General features: G+C 52.6%; 1 protein-coding gene across 3 annotated transcripts in view; it reads left to right on the top strand.

Annotated features, from left to right (window-relative positions):
* The first annotated feature begins 831 nt into the window (after window positions 1-831).
* ACVR1 (activin A receptor type 1) overlaps window positions 832-6,000 on the top strand; it is a 45,266-nt gene continuing 40,097 nt past the window's right edge. The window contains exon 1 of one of the 3 annotated variants that reach the window (XM_063401080.1): window positions 832-1,000. The gene's annotated coding sequence lies outside the window, so the exon portion shown is untranslated. Of the gene's footprint in view, window positions 1,024-2,472; window positions 2,510-6,000 lie in introns of those variants that run through there. The other 2 variants (XM_063401079.1, XM_063401078.1) reach the window with 2 other exon arrangements.

Here is a 6,000-nt window from a genome sequence, read left to right as displayed (position 1 = left end):
GTGACCTTAATGTACCTGAACAAGACGGGCTTTGAGATCCCTTCCAATCCAAACCATTCTGGATTCTATGCCTTGGAGTATGACTGAAGAACCACGGTTGGAAAATATATTTGGGAATTAATTCAGGTGGATGAGGGAGGGTTAAACCTTTAAGATGAAGGAAGACACCTTCAACCTTAAAAATTATGACGTGACAATAACTGCTTTATGAATAATTTGGTGTGAGACTTGGAGTCAGACTATTTTTTTTATAAAATTAAGTACATCAGGGTATTTGCAGTGGGGGCACCTCTGGGTGCTGTGCCCAGCCCTGGATCCTCAGCACAGCAGGGCCAGGAGCTCCTGGAGCTCAGGAAGGGCCTGGAGCATCTCCGTGCCCAGGAGAGGCTGAGGGAGCCGGGGCTGCTCAGCCTGGAGAGGAGCCCCAGGGAGAGGGGCTCAGCCCTGGGTGTCCCCGGGTGTCCCTGAGTGTCCCCGGGTGTCCTTGTGTGTCCCTGGGTGTCCCTGGCTGTCCCTGTCCTCAGGGACACAGGGACAGATGGACACACGGACACAGGGGCACACAGACACGCCGCCGTGCCCTGGGCTCAGGGCGGCCCTGCCGGGGCAGCGAGTGGCACCGGGGGCCCTCGGGGGATCCCGGCCCGCCCACCGCGGGGTTCAGGGGGTCTGGCTGCCCACAGGCCCTGGATGCTTTTGTCCCTCGTTGCCGGTGGCCGGGACGGGGTTTCGCTTCTCCCTCAGCGGACCCGACCCTCAGCCGACCCCGCCGCGGCCCCGCGGCGCCGGCAGGGGGCGCGCCGGGCGGGCGGAAGTGACGCGCGGCCATTGCCGGTGCGGCGCTGCCCCGCCCGCGCTCCTTTGTCAGCGGAGCCGCCGCCGCCCGCGGCCGCCCCCGGCCCCGCCGGCCCGAGCGGGGCAGCGCCGCAGCACGGCCAGCTCCGTCCCGCTCCGTCCCGCTCCGTCCCGCTCCGTCCCGCCCGTCCCGCCGGCCCAGCGGGTGAGTCCCGGCCGCCGCAGCAGGTCGGTGCCGCCGCCCGGGAGGGTTCGCGGGGGGCGGCGCCGCGGCGGTGCCCGGTCCGGGCGGGGGGCGCACAAGGGCCCCGCGGTGCCGCGGCCGGGGGTGCAGCTCGCTGCGGCGCCGCGGGGAGGGCAGGGCTGGGGCTTTCCCTTTCCTCTGCTCTTCGTGAACTCGCGGTGTTCCGGGCTGGGCAGTTAATTTCGCCCGGTGGCGCTGCGGGGAGCTCCCGCGGATGTGCCGGCTCTGCCCACGGCAGTGCGCCCAAGGTGTGATGGGGACGGGAGAGTACAGGCCAAAGTCCCCGGTGCCAGTCCGTCTGCCGAGGGTGACTCTGCCGTGGCCAAGCGTGCTGGTGCGGGAGGCGGCGGGCCCCGGCCCCGTGTCCGCAGCCAGCCCGCCCGGGGCCCGGGGCAGGGAGCGCGGGCAGGGTGGGCCTGGCTCCTGCAGGGGCTGGCCGGACACGGGGGACGGTCCTGGAGCAGACAGGCGCTCTCAGCCCGCTCAGGTGTGCTCCGGGCTGACCTGGAGGCACTAAGCCCACATGCTGGCCTGTGAAATCTGAATGAATCTAGCAGGCAGCTGCCCAGGCAGTCTTTCCAACTCTTGACTATAAAAAGTGCTGAAATAACTTGTTTTTAGCAGTGCTTTTTACATAAATTGAAACTAAACCACTTTGTTTTCCAATAATTGAGAGGGCAGTTCACCCTCAGCAGGTTCTCACAGAGCTGGGGTTCGTGTAGGAGGCACCGGTGCCTCAGGATGATGTTACTGGTGGGAACTTGCAGGTTCTGGACTGAGCTGCAGGACTGGCACGTTTGTACAAAACCACTTTTTAAAACGACACATTGAGCTCTCAGAAGAGAACAGATTCTTTTTCCAAATCTCTGTGCGTTTGTGGTCTGCATTGAAGCCATCTCAGCTTCTCCTTGAAGAGGCTCCTGTGGCTATAGCAGTTAGCTGTGGGCAATGACAAGTCTATTTTTAAACTTTCGCTTTTCTTTTGTTTCCTGTAATACGATCTTTGCTGTGATCCTTATGCTCATCTTCAGAGGGACGGTGCTGACCTGGAATGCAGCAGGCACTTTGCAAATACTCTCCGAGCCCTGTCCTTGAAGGGCTGGAGCTGTTTGAAGAATGCAGGGGTGCCTTGCAATTGAAATGGAAAAGCTGGAGTCCTGGCTCTGGAGAGCTCTCAAGTGCACGGCTGGGGCCTTTGATGGCCGAAACTTTTTTTTTTTTGAGGAGGAGGTGTTAGAGATCTGTTTTAAGGGAACAAAAAGTTCCTGTATGCCCTGTGCTCTCCCCAGGAGGTGTTAAGTGTGTGCAGTGGTTTCAGAGGTTTGCCTTCCCTCAGGATTTGTTTGCTGGGATAAGACCTGCATTCCTCTGTTTCAGGGCGGTGTGTGGTCCTTGCCCAGTGGCACAGGACTCGGGAGTAGTTCCTACCTGTGACTCTTTGCCTGTTTGTCTCCTCACACCGAGTGAGAGGTGCGTTTAGTTCTGTCTTCATTTTGGGGTAAACTTTAAGGTCTGTTGCTGGGATGTAGTTCACGCCTCAGCCTCCTCAGTTTGTAAATAATCAGCTCTTACAGCCTAAATCATGGTTAGGACAGAATTATATCAAGTGAGGCTGTGATTTAAATGAAACAACTTGAGGGGAAAAAAACCCCATTATATGTTTTTACTTTTAAGTCTTAAAATGTGTCTCAAAGTTTCAAGATGGGAAAGAGAAATCCTACTGACCTGGTGCTGGTGATGTTTCCAGAGGTGTTGCCGATATTCTCTGCCTAAGTTCCACTGCCCAGGAGCTGTTGTTAATGGGTTTTTTAATGACTTATTAGGAAATAAATTTAGAAAATTATTTATTAGGAAACTATTTTAGTTGCAGAGCTGTTGAGTTTGTTGCCTCATGTTTATACTCTGTAGAGAACAGGATGGCTGTGTTAGTTACTGACAAAGTTGGTAAAGACCCAGATAGTCGGTGCAGAGGTTCAGCCTCACCCTCCATGGGCACCACTCAAAGTGATTTTGGCTGTATTGTGTTCTGGAGCTTGTGATTCAACATGCTTTGAGACATGAGAATTTTATTGTACACTTGGTAGCTGAATATTTGATATTCTGGTGATGGTTCATGCTCCTCTCTTAACATGTATGAAGTTGGTTGCATTTTTTCTGCTGAGGTGACCTGCTGAAGATCACCTCTAACACTGAGTAGAAAGATCCTTTTGCAGGAGAATGCAAGTGTATGGAGGAGCTGAGGTGAAAGGGGAGGGCTAAATATAGCCATTTCCTGCAGAACTTATCTGCTTTGGAGGCTGCCTCTCCAAATGGAACTGGTGTCTTCCAAGCCCTCAGTGAGGGTAGGAAGAGAACATGGGCGGGGGAAAGAACACCCGTGGGGTGTTGTGAGTGGGTTCTGTTTGTGGTTTTTGTTTTTTCCAGCCAGCTGGTACTCTGAAGTCATGCTTAAATTTAATGAAAGCCCGATGCTAAAATAGGATCTAGGGACAGCCGTTGTGAAATAATTAGGCACCCGTTCAGCCCTTCTTGTCCTTGCCAAAGAAAAGCTACTTGAATTCATTTACATTCTTGGTATTGGAACTCTCAAATGGGCATCTTGATACCTGCTCTAGTGTGTATAACCAGGTTAAAAACTTGTCCACTCACCCGTGCAGCCGTCAGGAGCTGCGGCAGATCGCAGGGGTGGTGTTGAGTGCAGGTGATTGCTGACTGCCTCTGAGTACTGATGGCTGTCCAGGAGGTGGGTGGCCTCAGCCAGGGTGTGCACGTGGATTAGGGGATGGATTAGTTACTTTAGGACCTGAGTCAAGACTGAGAGAGTTTAAGATCATCTTAGTTACAGATATATCAGATGCTATCAAAATCCTCACCTTTTGAGCACTGCTGTGGACAAGTTCTGTGGCTGTGTGCTGGGTGTGTAGAGCATGTATATCATCCTGTACATATCTGTAAAAATCAGGAATGATGGTGTTTTCTAGCAGTGTTGGAAAGCTGAATTCACATGTGTTTGAAAGCTGTTTTGGGATCACAACTTTATAAATGTTGTTGACTACAGAATGTATGGAATGCCATGGAAGTGCTTTGAAGAAATTCCTTTTTTTATCCACTATGTTTGCAGCCAAAGCATGGTTTTAGAGTAATGTTTTGAGAAGTGTAGAAGTGCAGTCTGATAACAGTAAGTGGTTGTAGTGCAGTAGTTTTCTGTGTTACAGTGGACCCCGAGTTTGCACATGGCCCATTCTCAGGTGATGCTCATCCCCTCCTAAATGTGTTGTCTTCTGGAATTGTGTGTGTGCAGTGCTCACAGCTTCCTATTTCAGCGTAATTTGCATCTGTAGATTGGGGTTGTTCAGAACACACTCCCGAGTTTCTGCTCTGGTACGAAGATCCCCAGAGAAGGAACTGCAGTTATAAAGTAGCTCTGAGGCGCACCTTTGCCATGAGCTGCAGGGGATGCTGTTTTCTGGAGGGCAGGGGAGGAGTGTGCCCGTGCTCCCGGTGCAGTAAGTACACAGGGATTCCTGTTCCTGTTCCTTTCTGTGGGAGAAAGCAGTGCTGCAGTTCAGAAGTGCCGCTGTTCTCTGCTGGCAGTTCAGATGCTGCCGTTCCCCTGGAAGGCCAGAGCTGACCTCATGATTCATCTGCTCCTGAGTACTCAGCATCAGGTGCTGGGTCAGTGTGCCAGGGAGTGCAGATCCTCTTTGCCAGCTCTTTGGATGTGCCCTTGCCTTTCCTGCAGTGCCTCACCGTGCTGGCCGTGCCGGTGGCTCCGGGCCGTGCCCGGCAGCGTGCTGGGGCCAGGGCTGCTTGGACACAGGGTTCTGCCAGCTCTGCGTTCCCTGTGCCTGCAAATTGGCTCTGAAGCACCTCTCAAGCCCCCCAGATCAAGATCCCTTATCCCCAGAGATGGTGTTCTGTTTGAGTACGAAGGCGTTGTAAGTCCCTAAGCAATTGGGATAGTCAGTGTCCTTCAGCTCCACAGTTCCTTCTAGCTTGGGACCCATTTTAGTTTTACAGGACGTTGGCTCAGCCTGGTTTGGCAAGGCTGGGTGAGGTGGTGTGTAAATAAACTGACTTGTGAAGGGGAGAAATGCTTGAAAGGAAATATTGTAGAGATCTTAAAGTCACAATTGACGTGAGTAAATGGGAAGGGATCATCTTAGGTAATTCCTTATTATGTAAGAAAGGGGTAATCAACTGTCAGCAGCTTTAAAATTGAAACCAGTAGTTTTTGTGTGGTGCCTGTTTAAGCTATAGATGATTGCAGTGGGACATTCAGGAGACTTATTCTTTTGAGGAGCAGTTGGATCTGTTGGTGGGCCTGCAGGGGGCCAGTAAATGAAGTGATTCAGATGCAGTTTTGGGCTTGGGAATTTACCTCTGACTGGGAGGTGTGGGGTTGGGGGCAGAGGAGGGTGGAAGAGCGATGCTTTTATTCTGTGTCCTTATGCTTTTTCCTGAGTATCTGCTCCTGGCCTCTTCTGGAGTCGGGTTATTGCTGGTTGGGGGTGTGTGTTGTTGGTTGTTCCTCCCTTTGGTGTGCAGAGGCAGTTCAGTGGTTCTCACCCCAGAAGTCCTGTTGTCACTGCATCTCCCCTTCTGAAACACTCCTGGAGGGTCAGAGCACTGTTCCCTGCCTATGATGCTGCTGGAAAGATGCTTCTGAAAGTGTCTGGAACTTGTAGAGTAACTCCAGTCTGCTTTTGGGAAAGGAAGGCTCTGGCTTTGTTAAGAAAAGCTTGCTAAAACCAAGACCTCCAGTTTGGTGACTGTCCAAGTCTGCCTTTGGAGTAATTTGTGTTGTCTGAAATAACCAAGATGGAGATAAAAGATTGTGAGGGGGAGCACCAAGAGCTGTTACCTGGGCCTTTTGACAGAAGATGTGTTGCTGCAACACTTAACCCTCTCTCCTGAGTGCCTGGAACGTTCCCTCTCAGCCTGCTGAAGCTGGTCACCCT

Source organism: Prinia subflava, chromosome 6 (assembly GCF_021018805.1).
Source record: "Prinia subflava isolate CZ2003 ecotype Zambia chromosome 6, Cam_Psub_1.2, whole genome shotgun sequence".
In the NCBI taxonomy this organism is placed as follows: domain Eukaryota; kingdom Metazoa; phylum Chordata; class Aves; order Passeriformes; family Cisticolidae; genus Prinia; species Prinia subflava.
The sequence above is the reverse complement of the archived record's forward strand: the minus strand, read 5'-3'. Positions and strand labels throughout refer to the sequence as shown.